The following is a 20,000-nucleotide window of genomic DNA, read 5'->3' on the forward strand; positions in this document are numbered from 1 at the left end:
AGGAGTAGTTCACCCAAAAAAGTACTTATTTTCTATCAATTACACCCCATGAAGCCTTGAATTCATGGAGATTTATTTGTTTTTGTCTCATTCCTGAGTCAATAATTTGATTACCGGTGGTCTCTCCGGTAGGAGACACAAATTCTCCTACCGGATACATTAGCATCTTTCCACCGGTCATCATATTATTGGCTCCATGAATTCAAGGATAGCAGATCTACAAGCTGCAAGCTGCAATTTTCACTACTTTTGGGGTGACACTCTTGTATGTTGAAGTAGAGCAGGGGTCTTCAACGTTTTCAGCCCAAGGACCCCCTAGTAGAGAGAGAGACGAAGCAGGGACCCCTTAGCTGAGAGAGAGACGAAGCAGGGACCCCCATACATTGCATACAATTGTGTTGCAGATTAAACTTTTCAATAGATTTCATAGATAGCTTCATTGACTATCATCAGTGTTGTGTAAATTAATATTTTTTGTTCATTTCAGACATTTAACCACTTAAACCTTCAATAGTTGGTACTTGATTTTATTATTTTTCCCTCTACGCTAAACCCCTTTGCCGAAAATAGCAGATCTACAAGCTCACAACGCCTCACAGCGCGAGGCGTTGTGAGCTTGTAGATCTGCTATTTTCAGCTAATGTTCATCAGAATAGAGATGCTAGGGTTCAAGTGATTAAAATGTAAAAAAAAAATCCTATCACAAAGATTTGGCGGACCCCCTGGAGTAACTCTGAGGACCCCCTAGGGGTCCCGGACCCCCTGTTGAAGACCCCTGAAGTAGAGCATTGATTTACGAAAAAGAAAACACTTGAACATTTTAAATATGGAGATACAAGTTATTATAATAAACATGTTACAGCTTTGTGAAATAATAAGACCCACTCTTCAGTTATTATTGACACACACACACACACACACACACACACACACACACACACACACACACACACACACACACACACACACAGTGACGGCCCGAAATGGTCCGCGAGCCTCCTGTATGAAGTGTGGAGGACGAGGAAGTCAGACCCTCGTCCCTCACAGTGTTTGTACCGTATCGTTTTAGACCGTAAACAAGTGTTCGTAGCCCTCCGTGAAGTGGACGTTAATCCCACGACAGAAGGAGCCACTAACCCCACAATCTGACCCTGAACAACGGTGTGATTCCCCACATTCTGGTCGTTCCTGCTGGAACAACAAACACATGGTTTGTTGACACTGACACGCAGGGAAACGTTCCAGATCACCTCCACTGCGGCGCTGCCTGCCTTACTGGTATTTCATTGGTCCTTTGAGCTCATAGACCTACTCTTGTTTTGGGGAGAGTGAACTTTATTATGATTTGTTTGTTTATTATTTGGGGAATCTAAAAAGCTGCCGATCTACTCGGTGAAGTAAGTGGAATGAACATTAAAGGGATATTTCACTTTCAAAAACACTTTGGGTAATTTTATCATCTACTCAGGCTTTTGTGAACCCCCCAGACAGTTTTTAAGTTGCTTGATTCAGTATTTAGATATTTGATATACATTTGTATCAGACACGCCCCCTTCCTATAGAAACCCATTTTAACTTCAAACTCCATTTTTAACATGTTAGATTCATCAAAAACACCCGTCCTTGGTTCTGGTGACTCACCCTGCCCTCCTAATGCGTGAGGGGGCCGTGTTCTTTCGATAACTTTCATTTATTTTAAATATTTTTTTTGGAAAAAGAACAAATTTTAAATACAATTAAAAAAATGAATAAAATAAATGAATAAAGTAATCGAAAAAACATGGCCCCCTCACGTATTAGGAGGACAGGTTGAGTCACCAGAACCAAGGACGGGTGTTTTTGATGAATCTAACATTTAGTTTGAAGTTATAATGGGTTTGTATAGGAAGGGTGCGTGTCTGATAAAATTAATGTCAAATATCTAAATAGTGAATCAAGCAGCTTAAAAACTGTCAGGAGGGCTCACAAAAGCCTGAGTAGATAATACAATGACCCAAAGTTTTTTGAAAGTGAAATATCCCTTTAACGTTGCGTTGCGTCTTGCATGCTGCGTGTGTATTCAGGACCGGGCACGGACTATTAAAGTTAAATTGTGAAGGAAGTGAATTGTGAGCTGTTGTGAACTGATGGTAATGCATTGAGTTGTGATTTGGATTGAAACGAGTCGTTACAAATGTAACCTTGGTGTGGTGATTTTGTGAATTATATTTTTGTTTCCTTTTTTGTTTATTTTTGAACGTTCTTGATCAACTGGTTGGCTTATGGTTTATTTTTGCATGTGATGAATTGAGTTTGATGAACTGAACTGCTTTGTTGGTTGAACCTAACTTTCATTCACTAAAATAATTGCAACTGAACTTGAAAACTTGTGTTGGTTTATTCTCGATGACGAGGGTTTATATTTCATATGTAAGTCCTTTGTGTGGTTTCCCTAGTGGTTAAAACTCAGATGAGGAAGAACTCACTATAATATAAAAAAAAGGCGGATAAGGAATATTATTCCGCTACGAATACAAATTAACCAAATCATTGGAAACCGTTACTTATTGCCGTTACGTTATTTTCTTGTGTGATGAAGTAGAGCATTACTTTACGAGAAAGAAAACACGTGAACAGTTTAAATGTGGAGATGCAAGGTTATTATAATATACATTTCACAGCTTTGTGAAATAATAAGACCCACTCTTCAGTTATTATTGACAGACAGACAGACAGACAGACAGACAGACAGACAGACAGACAGACAGACAGACAGACAGACAGACAGACAGACAGACAGACAGACACACACACACACACACACACACACACACACACACACACACACACACACACACACACACACACACACACACACACACACAGTGTTGTACAGTATACCAGATATATAAATGATTTATTAGAAAGAAACAGGATGTTAAGTACACAACATAAAACATGGTGTGAACCTTTAGTACTGCAGTGAAAACACACTTCATTATTGTTACGTTTTTAGTTGAGATATATAAATATATGTATGGTCTCTGTCCAGAGGAAACCTCATTATGTCCAACATTTTTCAGGATTCAAAATCAAAATCATCAAAAGTAGCAGATCTACAAGCTCAGACGCATTTGGAGCTTGTAGATCTGCTACTTTTGATGCTTTTGTGTGACGCTGTAGTATAATCAAGGACGTTAATTTACGGAAAAAAACATACAAAGTTAGAATATGGAGATAAGAGGTTTCTGCCTGACAGCAACGATATCGGCTTCTAAAGGCCAGTAAGTGTTCATAATTCATAAATGATACAAAAAGCAACATTAATGATCAGTTTTCCAGGGAGGAGAGTTGAACCACGATCAAAATTCATGACATTCAGCCAAATGTGTTAATATAGCATCACAATAATTTCAACCACTTTATCCATATTTTATACGTTGGCTATGCAAGGGATAATTGACTGGTAGCTGGTCATTATTAGAAAATAAATCCCGACCGGGTGATTATGCACCGACACGGAGCTGAGGTGCATAATCACCCTGTCTTTATTTTTCAATAATGACCAGCTACCAGTCAATTATCCCACTTATTACACGGCTACTTAATAAATTAATTAGGTGCAGGAGCAGGTGTTCTGAGTCTTTGATTAGACAGGTTGATATGAGCAGGTGCTCTGAGTCTTTGATTAGACAGGTTGATATGGGCAGGTGTTCTGAGTCTTTGATTAGACAGGTTGATATGAGCAGGTGCTCTGAGTCTTTGATTAGACAGGTTGATATGAGCAGGTGCTCTGAGTCTTTGATTAGGCAGAGGTCTGTTATAGTGTTCATCGGTTATTATCCAGAAATAACACACCGCTGAATTCAACGATTGACCGGTGGCCGTGTAATAACCAAAAAATAGCAGATCTACAAGCTCACAGTGCGTCACTTCGTGCCACGCTGCAAAGTTGTGCATCTGCAATTTTCTTTTACATAAATCCTCTCTTCTGGAGGTCCCTGGTACAAAATATTTGAGATGGGGGTCCGCGTCCAAATAACATATCAATTTGGGGTGTCCTTGACTTGAAAAGGTTTGAGAGGCAGTGCTATAAAACATTCATGTTGGTCCATATCTTCATAGTCTGTTCAGTCCGTGGTTTCCTGGTTGTCTGGACACAGCTCTGCAACACAGAGACAAACAGAGCAGTGGTGGAAAAAGTACTCACATTTTTTACTTAAGTAATAGTATCAATAGTGCAATGTAGAACTACTTTGTTACAAGTAAACGTCCGGAAAAATTTACTTGAGTAAAAGTACAAAAGCATTGGTATCAAAATGTACTTAAAGTACCAAAAGTAGAAAGCACTCATTATGCAGAATGTCCTGTTTCTCAAGTTTTCACATGTATAAAACATTTTTATATTGGTGCTACATATACTTCTATGGTAATGCAATGCAATACAGTAGTGGTGCCCCCTTGTGGCAACCTTCTCAACCTTTTCAGGCAGCAACCCCCAAAATAATCATGTGAACTGGGGACCCCCCAAAATAATCATATTTGAACTGGGGACCCCCCAAAATAATAATATTTGAACTGGGGACCCCCCAAAACAAAACTATTTGAACTGGGGAGCCCTCAAAATAATACTATTTGAACTGGGGAGTGCTGTGTAAATTAATATTTGTTGTTCATTTCAGACATTTAACGACTTAAACTTTAAATACTTGGTACTTGATTTGCTTCTTTTGTGTGCGTATGCATTGCAACAGACCTGTATCTCCATCAGAGCTGTGGTAGTTCTGTGGGAAGTTGAGACAGACAACCTGCTTCTTAAAAACCTCCACGTCCTTGGGCTCCATGGTTCCTGTCCGCGCTGAGAGAAAATTCATGTTATAGTTAAACAGACTGTCTGCGCTGAGAGGAAATTCATGTTATAGTTAAACAGACTAAAATGATTGTCTACTCTAGATTCAGAGAAAAAATAACACCTGTCGTTTGGGAAGGCAGGCCTTCATAACACTGAGGAAGGCCTGCAGGCTGAAACACGCCCGTTTGTCTGGTAGACTGCTGCTGCACATCTTCAACATGATTAAAGATTCTTACATTTCTACAGAGAGTCTTCTTTTTACGTATCTTCTAGTGAAACTTACTGAACTGCAGGATGTATCTCCCGGTGACGTCTCCGTTCCTGAAGGTGTCGGTCCACAGCAGACAGTCGTCACAGGACTGCAGGATGTGACCCTTGTGGTCCGACAGGTTCTCTGGGGGGGTCAAAGGTCACACCATGGATTTGATGAGTGGAAAACGATTAACCATCCATTGACTCTAATCTGTCACTATGTAGACTATAGACACATTATGACAACCTTCTATGCTGGCCTCCTTCAAACTAATCTGATTTGAATCCTAGTTGCAACCGGGGCAGGTATTTCAGGGAGGCCACAAAGGCCATGGCCGTCGTTGCACCTCAGTTTGGCCTTGTGCCCCTAAAGGAAATGGCATGCCCTGAGGCCACAGTGGCCTTAATGCCCCAGCTGACTGTCTCTTTCGTGTCAATATGTAGACACCAGTGTCTCTTTCTTGTCAATGTAGACACCATTGTCTCTTTCTTGTCATGTAGACACCAGTGTCTCTTTCTTGTCATGTAGACACCAGTGTCTCTTTCTTGTCATGTAGACACCAGTGTCTCTTTCTTGTCATGTAGACACCAGTGTCTCTTTGTCATGTAGACACCAGTGTCTCTTTCTTGTCATGTAGACACCAGTGTCTCTTTCTTGTCATGTAGACACCAGTGTCTTTTGTTGAGATTCTGAATTCTTAACTCCCCTGAGTCCCCATCTTTAAACCAATCCAGTGACTTTGGTTGGTGCAGGGTCAGATCATTTAAACCCTTAAATTCAATTCATTATTTCAATGGACTAAAATCTTGTTTTATTTGATGGCCTTCCTGCCCTGGTATTTGGCCTTAGTGCCCTCAAAAAATGGACGTGTTCAAAGGCCAAGTGGCCTTGCCCCTAATAAGACGAAATTCCAGGCCTGGTTGCAACCCTTTCCTGTCACGTGTAAGCCATATTGTAGGCCTGCTTGTGCTTTGGGATCCCCTCTCCTGTTTTTAATCTGGGTAGATTACCCCCTCATTGTTTTTAACATGTTTAATATTTGCTTAATGCCTAGTCAGTGGCATTCCCAGAAATTACATTTAGGGCAGACGACATTTAGGGCAGACGAGGACCCCCCCCCCCCTCGTGGAAAAAATGTCGGGGGGAAATCTCGGGGGAAACAAGTTAACAACAACACTACACTGACTTCAAAACTGAAAAACGTTAATAAAAACAATATGCAAGTATAATCAATCAATTATTCAGCGGTGGTCTCTTCATGTTGTTATTTTAAAGGCTCAAGCTGCTCTCAGACTCAGAGCCCCTTTAATGCCAGGTGAGTGCAGGTGATGGCCCAGACCCCCACACCTGGCACCCCGTGAAGATAAAGGCATAAATTTGCATCACTATAGGCGACGTGGCTCTGCTGAATGGATACGGTAGTGATTGGCTGCCTGCCCGCGTGAATGGACGAGGAGGTCCAACGGCCACTATTCTCTTTGGATTTTTTCACTGCCTGTTTTTCAGTCTTTCACTGTATTTTCTAGGGGAGGCTAGATTTTAGTTGGGCAGGCGGCCGTCTGCCCTGCCTCTATAGGCTCTATAATATGTGTATGTGGTTGTAGGCCCTATAATATTTGTATGTGGTTGTAGGCCCTATAATATGTGTATGTGGTTGTAGGCCCTATAATATGTGTATGTGGTTGTAGGCTCTATAATATGTGTCTGTGGTTGTAGGCTCTATAATATGTGTATGTGGTTGAGTGACTTACTTTCTCCTTTCTCTTGTGGTCTTCCAGAGGGTACTGGTGACAGGATGTCCCGCCCCCCTAGGGTGCAGCAGTATAGGACATGGTGTTGTGGGTAAATGCAGAGACATGCAGCTTTATCTAGACCAGTGCTTCTCAACCTTTTCAGGCTGCAACGCGATCCCCCCAAAATAATCATATTTGAACTGGAGATGTTTGTATTTTGGGGTATTTTTATTTTAGGTATTTCACTTCACTGTCTTCTGGGGTCCCGCCTAAAATCATGTGGGTACCCCCCTGGGGGTCCCAATCCACAGGTTGAGAACCACTGATCTAGAGCTCTGGCCTGTATCAGATAATGTCTCTTTGTTTTGTTACACAAATGTTTCGTATATGTTTTTTACATGTTTCTTGTCTATTAGTGTTATCCATACACCTTTACTTTCATCACACAGAGTTCGCTCATATAGAGCTGACATTGCTTTTTCCAAGAGACTTTAATGAGACAGATTCTATGATGAGTCGGGTACTTCTGGAGGGATTCTAGTGTCGATCCCCCTACAATGTAGACCCTGGTATCTGTATTAGTTATGCTTTTAACAAAGAAAAAACACTTCATACATGAGGTCCTATAATGTAGCTTTTCACTGTGTTCCCTTGTTTAGTCTTGGGATACTTTAAATGTAAAATGTTTATTGCTATCTGGATTCTGGGATGGATGCACACTGTATATATTTATACTTTTTTATGCAAAGCCAGCCAATTGATGAGTTCAGTTGACTGTTGTGACCTCACTTGCCCTATTGGGATTAACCTATCTTTGAGTGGATGGTGACCTATATAAACCTATGTGTGTTTACGCCCATTCCCATGTATATGTCCTGATGAAGATCTGAATAGATCAAAACGTTGACAAGACAATACAAATACAGCAGAGCTTTTTCAGCATCACCATGGTGTGCAGACTCTATTCTAGTGTACAAATGGAACTCGTTAGGGTCCATTTGGTTCCATTTGTACACTCTCTGAGTGACAGACCCATAGGCTAAGGGTCCAATTGGTTCCTAACTATCTATCATTTAGCTGGGGACCCCCTGGAACTCCCTCAAGGACCCATGGGGGTCCTTGAGGGACACTTTGAGAACCACTGCCTTAGAGGACAATACTGCCTTAGAGGATTGATTGATTGATTGATTGATTGATTGATTGATTGATTGATTGATTGATTGATTGATTGATTGATTGATTGATTGATTGTCATCCTTCATACTTATATGTTGAGAAGTACTGTATGTATGTTGTCTGTCAGACAGACAGACAGACAGACAGACAGACACTTACTGTGAAACATGGTTGCCACTCCGGAGACGGTGGCGTTTGCTTCACCGTAGATACAACGATTACTGAGAAACAGGAATCACATGTTAACTCATACATGTGACAACAAACTGATCATACAGTTTACATATCAAAGTGATAGATTAATCACTTTATTACAAGCCAGACGCTGGCCCCTTGGTCCAGACCAAGGACCCAGCTTCCTGCTTTGAAATTGAGTCTATATCCACCTGTTTCCTAGGCTTTTCACTGTGTTCCACTTCCTGTCTTTTGATCCAATGAAATCCAATGAAACCGGTCAGATGACTAATGATATCCAATGAAATCCGACAGGAAGTGGAAAACACAAGCCTAGGAAACAGGTGGATAGGAAGTGACAGTTCGTAATGAATGGCCTGTAGTTTAGCTGTTTTACCCCTGCTGGTGTCAGAAAGATTTTTTTCTCCATTCACATGGGTGGGTTTTTGACGAACTTTAGACTTGAATTTCTTACCTTAATAAACATTGTAATAAATCAGTGGCGTCAGTTCAGCAAAAGCTAAGGTATGGCAGCATGCACGCGGCCTCATGCACGCAAAGCGCGCGCGCGAAATTTTTGTGTGGTTCTGGGCGGGTTGGGTTCGTTTTTTTCCAGTTTCTGGTTACTTTATTTCGGTTTTAGGGTTAGGATTCGGGTTAGGTTAGGTTTATGTTATTTAATTCTTATTTTTGCCTGATTTTCCCGATTTATTATCAAAAAAGTACTTCTTTTTTTTTTCTTCCCTGGAGCCAGGGTATGGCAGCTGCAATAGCCTGCCATACCCAATTGACGCCCCTGTAATAAATACTATATGCTTCCAGTCGCTAGTTTAAAGTCTTCTTTCAATCATCATGATATGTGTTTTGGTAAATTATGGTCCACGTTATTTTAAAATTGACGATAAAGTACGGCATGCTCTAGGAGGGGCGGGATGATTTGATTGACAAGCTACACAACCAATATCATTCATTCCCCGCCCCCGCTCTTGACTGACAAGCTACCCAACCAATAGCATTCATTTAGTGATTGATTTCCGGTTCCTATTGCCGGTTGCTTTTTTTGTATATATTAAAGATGGCGGATTTCATTTACTGTCTGTAGAAACCAATGGTGTCACTTTGTCCATTCTTTTTTACAGTCTATGGTTCAGACTCACAAGCAGTTGTCTCCCCAGCGCAGGGTGACCGTCTGGCTGTGGTTGGTGGCGCTCAGCTGGATCCAGGAGCTCTTCAGAGAGCCCAGAGCCTGGTGGTACGGCTCAGGGTCCCCGGACCCCAACACATAGATCCATTTACCAAAGATCTGCAACGTCAAAACACTATCAACACATAGATCCATTTACCAAAGATCTGTAATGTCAAAACACTATCAACACATAGATCCATTTACCAAAGATCTGCAACGTCAACACACTATCAACACATAGATCCATTTACCAAAGATCTGCAACGTCAACACACTATCAACACATAGATCCATTTACCAAAGATCTGCAACATCAACACACTATCAACACATAGATCCATTTACCAAAGATCTGCAACGTCAAAACACTATCAACACATAGATCCATTTACCAAAGATCTGCAACGTCAACACACTATCAACACATAGATCCATTTACCAAAGATCTGCAACGTCAACACACTATCAACACATAGATCTATTTACCAAAGATCTGCAACGTCAACACACTATCAACACATAGATCCATTTACCAAAGATCTGCAACGTCAACACACTATCAACACATAGATCCATTTACCAAAGATCTGCAACGTCAACACACTATCAACACATAGATCCATTTACCAAAGATCTGCAACATCAAAACACTATCAACACATAGATCCATTTACCAAAGATCTGCAACGTCAAAACACTATCAACACATAGATCCATTTACCAAAGATCTGCAACGTCAACACACTATCAACACATAGATCCATTTACCAAAGATCTGCAACGTCAACACACTATCAACACATAGATCCATTTACCAAAGATCTGCAACGTCAACACACTATCAACACATAGATCCATTTACCAAAGATCTGCAACGTCAAAACACTATCAACACATAGATCCATTTACCAAAGATCTGCAACATCAAAACACTATCAACACATAGATCCATTTACCAAAGATCTGCAACGTCAACACACTATCAACACATAGATCCATTTACCAAAGATCTGCAACATCAAAACACTATCAACACATAGATCCATTTACCAAAGATCTGCAACGTCAAAACACTATCAACACATAGATCCATTTACCAAAGATCTGCAACATCAAAACACTATCAACACATAGATCCATTTACCAAAGATCTGCAACGTCAACACACTATCAACACATAGATCCATTTACCAAAGATCTGCAACGTCAACACACTATCAACACATAGATCCATTTACCAAAGATCTGCAACATCAAAACACTATCAACACATAGATCCATTTACCAAAGATCTGCAACGTCAAAACACTATCAACACATAGATCCATTTACCAAAGATCTGCAACGTCAACACACTATCAACACATAGATCCATTTACCAAAGATCTGCAACGTCAACACACTATCAACACATAGATCCATTTACCAAAGATCTGCAACATCAAAACACTATCAACACATAGATCCATTTACCAAAGATCTGCAACGTCAACACACTATCAACACATAGATCCATTTACCAAAGATCTGCAACATCAAAACACTATCAACACATAGATCCATTTACCAAAGATCTGCAACGTCAAAACACTATCAACACATAGATCCATTTACCAAAGATCTGCAACGTCAACACACTATCAACACATAGATCCATTTACCAAAGATCTGCAACGTCAACACAATATCAACACATAGATCCATTTACCAAAGATCTGCAACGTCAAAACACTATCAACACATAGATCCATTTACCAAAGATCTGCAACGTCAACACACTATCAACACATAGATCCATTTACCAAAGATCTGCAACGTCAAAACACTATCAACACATAGATCCATTTACCAAAGATCTGCAACGTCAAAACACTATCAACACATAGATCCATTTACCAAAGATCTGCAACGTCAACACAATATCAACACATAGATCCATTTACCAAAGATCTGCAACGTCAACACACTATCAACACATAGATCCATTTACCAAAGATCTGCAACGTCAACACAATATCAACACATAGATCCATTTACCAAAGATCTGCAACGTCAAAACACTATCAACACATAGATCCATTTACCAAAGATCTGCAACGTCAACACAATATCAACACATAGATCCATTTACCAAAGATCTGCAACGTCAAAAAAATATTAAAAACGTTGCTGTCGGGCAGTGGTGGAAAAAGTATTCCATTTGTTTTACTTAAGTAAAAGAATCAATACTACAATATAGAAATACTCTGTTAAGTAAAAGTCAGGAATTAAAAATGTACTTGAGTAAAAGTACAAAAGTATTGGCATCAAAATATACTTAAAGTACCAAAAGTAAAAGTATTAAAATGTTTGAAAATAGCAGATCTACAAGCTCACAACGCGTCACGATGCGACGTGAGCTTGTAGATCTGCTATTTTCAAACAGCCTAGGTATAAAATAGGGCTATAGTGGTCAATGTATGTTTTAGAATATAATCATTCATATTTGCAAAGTAACTAGTAACTAAAGTGTTCAAATAATTCTAGTGGAGTAAAAGTATTGAAGACAAAAAGCTGATACAAGCTTGTAGATCTGCTATGTTTGCTTTTTTTTTTTTTAAATCTCTTCTTTTTTTTAAAGTTTGAATTAACACAAAACATTTTCAGATAGGGGGTCCCCGCTGGGGCAAATACATTTACATTTGGGGGTCCTTGACATGAAAATGTTTGAGGACCACTTAGGCTAAGGGGGTCCTTGGCCTGAAAGAACCTTAGCTTAGTTGTCGGGCAGAAACCAGCTACGTCCGAAATATTACACTGTCTCATCAAAGTCAGTATGGTGACTTTATACATGGTCAGATATCATACCTGAATGTTTACTTTAGGTTTCTGACAATTAAGTGGATTTCAGCCCCACCCCATGTAGACTTGAATTCATGGATATATATATATATTTATATGTTTTTTTTTTTGTTGCATTCCTAAGCCAATAATTTGATGACCAGCTGGTCAAATACACCTTCAGGAGGCTGCAATTCCAAACTGGCCCCTGTCAAAGTCTTAACCTTTTTTGGTACTTTGACTTCTACTCCACTATACATCTAAGAGGCAAATTATTGTACTTTTACTCCACTACAATTAGTAGAAAACCGTAGTTACTAGTTACTTTGCAATTGTCAATTATTATATTACAAAACATACATTAACCACTTAAGCCCTATTTTATACATACAGTAGGCTATTTGAAAATAGCAGATCTACAAGCTCACAACGCGTCGCATCGCGACGCGTTGTGAGCTTGTAGATCTGCTATTTTCAAACATTTTAGTACTTTCACTTTGGGAACTTTAAGTACATTTTGACACCAATACTTTTGTACTTTTTCCCACAGTAAATTCTTAAATTCCGGACTTTTACTTGTAACGGAGTGCTTCTACATTGCAGTATTGATATGCCTTTACTTAAGTAAAAATATCTGAGTACTTTTTCCTCCACCACTGGTAATAAATGACTCACCAGGTCGGGGTGGTCCGGTAAGAAGGGTCTGACCAGGTCCTGACAGGAAGGTGATGAAGCGTGGACCCCCGTAGAGGTCAGAGAGGTCAGCCACAGCGTCAGGACGACGACCCCGCCGCTAAAGCATCCAGACATGATGAAGAGCGCTGAAGAAGACGATGATGATGCTGCTGCTGATGCTGATGCTGCTACACAGACGCACCGACACACACACACACACACACACACACACACACACACACACACACACACAGCCACCTCGTTCAACCTGACCCCTGCATGGCTCTGCATCACAAGCAGGTTGTTATGCAAGAGGCAGTGGTGGAAAGTAACTGAGTACATTTACTCAAGTACTGTCCTGTACTTAAGTACAATTTTTGACTTTGGTATTTTTTTACTTTTCTGGATAATTTCACATTTTCAATAATTTTACTCCATTACATCTCAGAGGCGATTATTGTACTTCTTACTCCACTACATTTATCTGAACACTTTAGTTACTTGTGACTTTGTAGATTATTATTACAAAACATACGTTAACCACTTCAGCCCTACATAAATTTCGGCCATTTGAAAATAGCAGATCTACAAGCTCACAATGCGTCGCATCGCCATTTTCAAAATATTTTTATACATTTGAAAACTTGTGAAAATGGGACATTCTGCACAATGAGTACTTTCTACTTTTGGTACTTTAAGTACATTCTGATGCCAATACTTTTGTACTTTTACTCAAGTTCATTTTTGAATTCCGGAACTTTTACTTGTAACAGAGTATATTTCTACATTGCAGTATTGATACTTTTACTTAAGTAAAAAAAACTGTCAGTATTTTTTCCCACCACTTGGTTGCTGTGGGTCAGTCCAGGTTTTTTCGGGGTTGTCCTGGGATGAACCCGAGGCAACGGGCCATGTTGGCGTCGCCTCCTAAAACGTCCCCCCCATGCAGAGAGTCACGTGGCGTCGCCTCCTAAAACGTCCCCCCCATGCAGAGAGTCATGTGTTGTTTCGTTCTCTGTGTGGAGGTCGTAGGTCACAGCTGGACACATCTGTCTCCAGACCCTCTGTTGTTCTCTCTCCGTCGCAGGTGTTACAACGAGCAAACAAACTGTCCTTTGTGTGAGTTTGTTCCTGGACTCCTGTGGGGTTTAATGTGGAAAGAGCTGTAAATATTTGTGACAAACTCTTTGACTTTGATTTTGCAATCCGTTACTTTTATGTCTTCTTTATACCCCGGGATTCTAACACACCCGTGTGTGTGAGTGTGTGTGTGTGTGTGTGTGTGTGTGTGTGTGTGTGTGTGTGTGTGTGTGTGTGTGTGTGTGTGTGTGTGTGTGTGTGTGTGTGTGTGTGTGTGTGTGTGTGTGTGTGTGTGTGTGTGCCAACCTGTCTACAGCTCAGACAGACAGACAGCTCTTCAGTCCCTTTACACTTAACTCTCTCCTTCCTGCCACCAGTGTTACTTTGGACAGACATTATTTATTCAGTTTTACTCAGAGTGTTTTGAATACAATTCCATTTCATTTTAGTCATATTTTAATCATCTGAAGTGTTTTAGTTTAAGTTGACTAAATATCATCAGATTTTAGTCGACTAAAACTAGAGTTGCTGTAGTCGACTGAAATGTATTTCGGGCCATGATGGCGTCGTAATGCCTGATTTATTCGCTAATTGCACATCTACGAGTGACACGTTGGTGAGCTTGTAGATCGGCTATTTTCGGAGTGCGACACCCGCCTCCAACCAATCATAAAATGACTTGTCTTAGTTCTACTGGATCTCTTCTCCTCTAGTCCCTCCCTAACATGTTTAACTAGTTTTTATTTGTTGACAAAATTGTCAGTATATTTAGTCATAGTTTTAGTCATCATAGCTTAGTTTTTATTTAGTTTTCGTCACAGAAAAAAAGTACTCGACGAACATGTTTCGTCGTAGTTTTAGTTGACGGAATTAACACTGTCTGCTCCATTGATGCCAGTGACTGACCAAGATACAACGACCATGCTGTTCTTATGGTTTTGTCACTGAGGGTTCTTTTTTTCTTGACCACGTCTTCCAACACCTTGTCCTCAACACCTACCTTCTCCTTGTCCTCAACACCAACCTTCTCCTTGTCCTCAACACCAACCTTCTCCTTGTCCGCAACACCAACCTTCTCCTTGTCCCCTACACCAGCCTTCTCCTTGTCCCCTACACCAGCCTTCTCCTTATCCTCAACACCAGCCTTCTCCTTGTCCGCAACACCAACCTTCTCCTTGTCCCCTACACCAGCCTTCTCCTTGTCCCCTACACCAGCCTTCTCCTTGTCCCCTACACCAGCCTTCTCCTTGTCCCCTACACCAGCCTTCTCCTTGTCCCCTACACCAGCCTTCTCCTTGTCCTCAACACCAACCTTCTCCTTGTCCCCTACACCAGCCTTCTCCTTGTCCCCTACACCAGCCTTCTCCTTGTCCCCTACACCAGCCTTCTCCTTGTCCTCAACACCAACCTTCTCCTTGTCCCCTACACCAGCCTTCTCCTTGTCTCCAAAACCAACCATCTCCTTGTCCTCAACACCAAGCTCTGCACCATGGGCGACCGGGCCTTCTGCTCTACAGCCCCACGTCTATGGAACGTCCTCCCCAAACACCTGAGAGCACCACAGTCCACTGATGCTTTTAAAAAATGGACTAAAAACTCAACAAAGCATTAATTCATTTTCTTGGGCCTTTTTTATTTTCTATGCCCTGATTTTACCACGTTTTTAATTTGAGCCTTTAGCCTAGTTGGGTCCCATGTAATTGTTTGGTTGCCTTTGCTGTCTTTATGCCATCATTTTAAACCCTGTACCACTTTGAGATTTTCAAAAATGTAAAGTGCTTTATAAACAAAATAAATATTATTATTATTTTGAAAGCATATTATTTAAACAGATGCTATAGGTTCATTGTTTATCTGGTATCCTATAGTTTCAAATACAAAATAATATCAACTAACATGTAGATCTGCTGTTTTCCAAAATTGTATTACTTTTACTTTTGGTACAAAAGTACATTTTTATAATAATACTTTTAATTGTACTTCTACATTGCAGTATTGATACTTTTACTTAAGTAAAACATTTGAGTACTTTTACCACCACTGATAAATGACTACATTGTAAATTGTAGGAGAGATACAGTATTTTTCACCTGCACGCAGTACCACAGATCAACCAGTAGGTGTCCCCACCTGACCACAGAGAGATCACCTCTATGTGTGCATTATTAATTATACTCAACATGCAGATTGGTCAAAACTCAATAACAATTTATTAATTTAAAAATAAAGTTATTGATTGAAGCTTTAAAGTGAACATTGTATGCTGTTTGTGTGTTACGGTCCTTATATTATAATGTGTTACAAAACAATAGCTTTAACACTGATAAATATCTCAGCTCTTTTCTCTCTGCATGTTCTGAGCCTTTTTCAGCTGTAATGCTCTGTTCTGGCCGCTGGGAGGCGCTATTGAAGCTTTCCCCACGCTGCAGAAAGAGCACGCTATCTATGCACAGCATCCATATAGTAAAGAAACTGGACCTCTTCCTTACTTCCTTCAGGTGTTAGCAATGATACTAGTGAAGGCTCTGTTCCATTCGGGTCAAACAGAGTCAGAGTGTTGACTCACTGGAAACACTCTGCTACACCAGTGGGTCTCAAAGTGTGGTCCAGGGACCCTCATGGTTCCATGAGGGGGTTCCACATGGACCCCTTACGGGTGTGTAACTCTGAGAGTGTGCAAATGGAACCAAATGGACCCGTAAGGGTCCATTTGGTTCCATTTGCACACTCTCAGAGTTATGGGGTCCTTGAAATGAAAAAAAGTTTGAGGAAGTGACAGTTTTACAGTCACTTCCCACAGTGCTGACTGTCAGAAAAGCTTCAACTGTTCCTTCACTGCAGTGTTGATTTGTGTCGACTAAAACTATGACGAAAAATGTTGTTCGACGAAAACTACATAAAAACTAAATAAAAACTAAGCTATGATGACTAAAACTAAGACTAAATATATTGACAATTTTTTCAACAAATAAAAACTAGACTAATGTTAGTGAGGGATCTAGTGGAGAAGAGATCCAGTAGAACTAAGACTAGTGGAGAAGAGATCCTGTAGAACTAAGGCTAGTGGAGAAGAGATCCAGTAGAACTAAAAGACAAGTCATTTTATGTTTGGTTGTGCTCGGGTGTTGCGCTCTGAAAATAGCCGATCTACAAGCTCACAACGTGTAAAATCAGCCATTACGACGCCATCAAGGCACGGCCAACATACATTTTAGTCGAATAAATCAACTGTAGATTTAGTCGACCAAAATCTTATGAATTATATGAAAGAAAGAATTCAAAGAAAGAAACTCAAGCCTCTCCCTCTCATTGGCTGAAACAGAGAGAGAGAAATCTGAGCCCACAACACTAACTAATTAACTCAACCTAAAGGCCATTCCCTTACAAGGATGTATTCATTATATTCAATATTCTCCCACTGTAAATTAGTGTCACACATCTGGTTCCTAATTAGAAAGAATATTGGAAATATAATGAATAATGAATCATTAATAATGAGTAATAATAATCAAATGATAATAAAAAAATCACACCCTGTGTGAAGGAAGCGGTGCCTTTGGGGCGGGGCTTAACTCATTTCAGTTCGTCCCTATTGGTGGTCTGAGTCCACTTACCAAATTTTTACTTGGTAGCATGCTGCAAACTGGAATGATGGCTGTTTAAAGGCCAGCCAATGGGCAGACAGAGGGGGCGGGGCTTAAGTAATAACAGTTCGTCCCTATTGGTGGTTTTAGTCCATGTGCAAAATTTGTACTCCCTAGCATGCTGCGAACTTGAGTTATGGCTGGTTGAAGGCCAGCCAATGGGAAGACAGAGGGGGCGGGGCATCAGCAATTCATGCTTGTCCCTATTGGTGGTCTAAGTCCACATAGCATATTTGGACTTGGTGGCATGCTGCAAACTGGAGTTATAGCTGTGTAAAATCCCGTGCTCATCCCGTGCTTACACGGACAGAACATACGCTGGGGGTCCCTGGACCCCTCTTTGATAAGCAGTGGCACGTGTGGCCAATGAGAGGAGAGATGGCAGAGGCAAGCTCCAAGTGTGTGTGTGTGTGTGTGTGTGTGTGTGTGTGTGTGTGTGTGTGTGTGTGTGTGTGTGTGTGTGTGTGTGTGTGTGTGTGTGTGTGTGTGTGTGTGTGTGTGTGTGTGTGTGCGTGCGTGCGTGCGTGCGTGCGTGCGTGCGTGTGTGTGTGCGTGTGTTTGTATGTGTTGCTTCTTTGCCGTGCTGATACGGACGGACGGACGGACATACGGACAAAGTCAAGCTTAGAGCGGTTGGCACCGCTAAAAATGTACATTCATGCATAAGTGAGAGTGCTTGAGGATCAATGATGATCTCAAGGTCATAGGTCGCAGGCCATTTGACTGGAAGCGGAGCTTTCCCTGTGACAGCTAACTGTCACAGTCTGCAAATGATATATGGCCTTATTTACAGTTTAAATGTGTCCCGAGTTAGTGTCCTGATGTCATGCTTCCATGTCAGCAACATTGTCAATCCTAGCCAGTGAGTCTAGGAAACTCTGTGTGTATGTGTGTGCACGTCAATATATCTGTGCGTGCACGCGCGCGCATGTGTGTGTCTGTGTGCGTGCGTGTCTGTGTGCGTGCGTGCGTGTGCGGGGCACGTAGTCTGCAGCGGTGTGTGTAAAAGGGCATTTGACCTCTGGGGTCAACCTTCTCCTTGGCAGTGCTTCTTCATAATCATGCTTGTGGAGTTGTGTTCATATGTGTCAGCAACATAGAGGCCCAGTTTGGATCAGTGAATGGTTTGATCATAGTGGAATATTCAATTGATAAACCCCACCAAAATTACTGCACTTCTTCCTTGCTGGCCATGTGAAGTACGCTTGATATCAAACCCACAGTGGTGGAAAAAGTACCAATACTGCAATATAGAAATACTCTGTTACAAGTAAAAGTCCAGAATTCAAAATTTACTTGAGTAAAAGTACAAAAGTATTGGCATCAAAATGTATTTAAGTTATCAAAAGTAAAAGTACTAAAATGTTTGAAAACAGCAGATCTACAAGCTCACAACGTGTCGTGATGCGACACGTTGAGCTTGTAGATTGGCTATTTTCAAATAGCCTATGTATAAAATAGGGCTAAAGTGGTTAATGTATGTTTCATAATATCATAATTTATATCTGCAAAGTTACTAGTAACTAAAGTTTTCAAATAATTGTAGTGGAGTAGAAGTAAAAGTATTGGAAATTGGAAACACTCAAGTAAAGTACAAATACCTCAAAATTGTACTTAAGTACAGTACTTAAGTAAATGTATACTTAGTTACTTTCCACCACTGCTAACACAGTACCTGCTGAAGATGCACGTTCATTGGGCTCCATGCCAGAGAGGTTAAGCCAGACCTGGTCTGTTGGCACTATGATGCATTCTGGAACATTGTCTCTGCTCACTAGTCTGGGGATGCTGTCATGGTGTCACGGTCCGCTCCTCGGGCCGTGGACTTTGACTTTATTATTCAGACCTTGAATGCCCTTATTTGGTCATGGACACTTTAGGCCGGTTAGGCCGACTTTATTATTTAGACCTTGAATGCCCTTATTTGGTCATGGACACTTTAGGCCGGTTAGGCCTAAAGTGCATACTGCATGTTCTGTATTCTGCTTACTGTATGTTTCTGAATACTTCACGTTTTAATTGTATATCTGTATTGGTGGTTACTGTTGCCTTCTGCCCTGATGTTTTGTATACCTTATTTTGTAGTCTTGTTTCCTATCTGCCTTGTTATCGCAGTATTAGTTATGTTCTCCACCTGTGTCCTGTTGTGCCCCAGCCAATCCCTGTGCTGATTTGGCTTGTGTTCACCTGTGTCCAGTTAACCCTGTGTCTATATATATATATTTCCCTGTTTGTTCAGTTGCTTGTCAGGTCGTCGTTTATTGTCTAGTGAGTTTTGTTCTGTTCTTAGGCTGAAAGCCATTTGTATATTGTGTCCTTGTTTTGACATCCCCATTTTATGGGAAGTTTGAGTTGGAAAATAAACCTACAGAACTTTGAGTCCTGCGTTGTAGTACTGCTTTTGGGTCCTCCCAACTCGCACCCTGAC

Source organism: Gymnoscopelus microlampas (genome assembly GCF_963454915.1).
Source record: "Gymnoscopelus microlampas genome assembly, chromosome: 4".
In the NCBI taxonomy this organism is placed as follows: domain Eukaryota; kingdom Metazoa; phylum Chordata; class Actinopteri; order Myctophiformes; family Myctophidae; genus Gymnoscopelus; species Gymnoscopelus microlampas.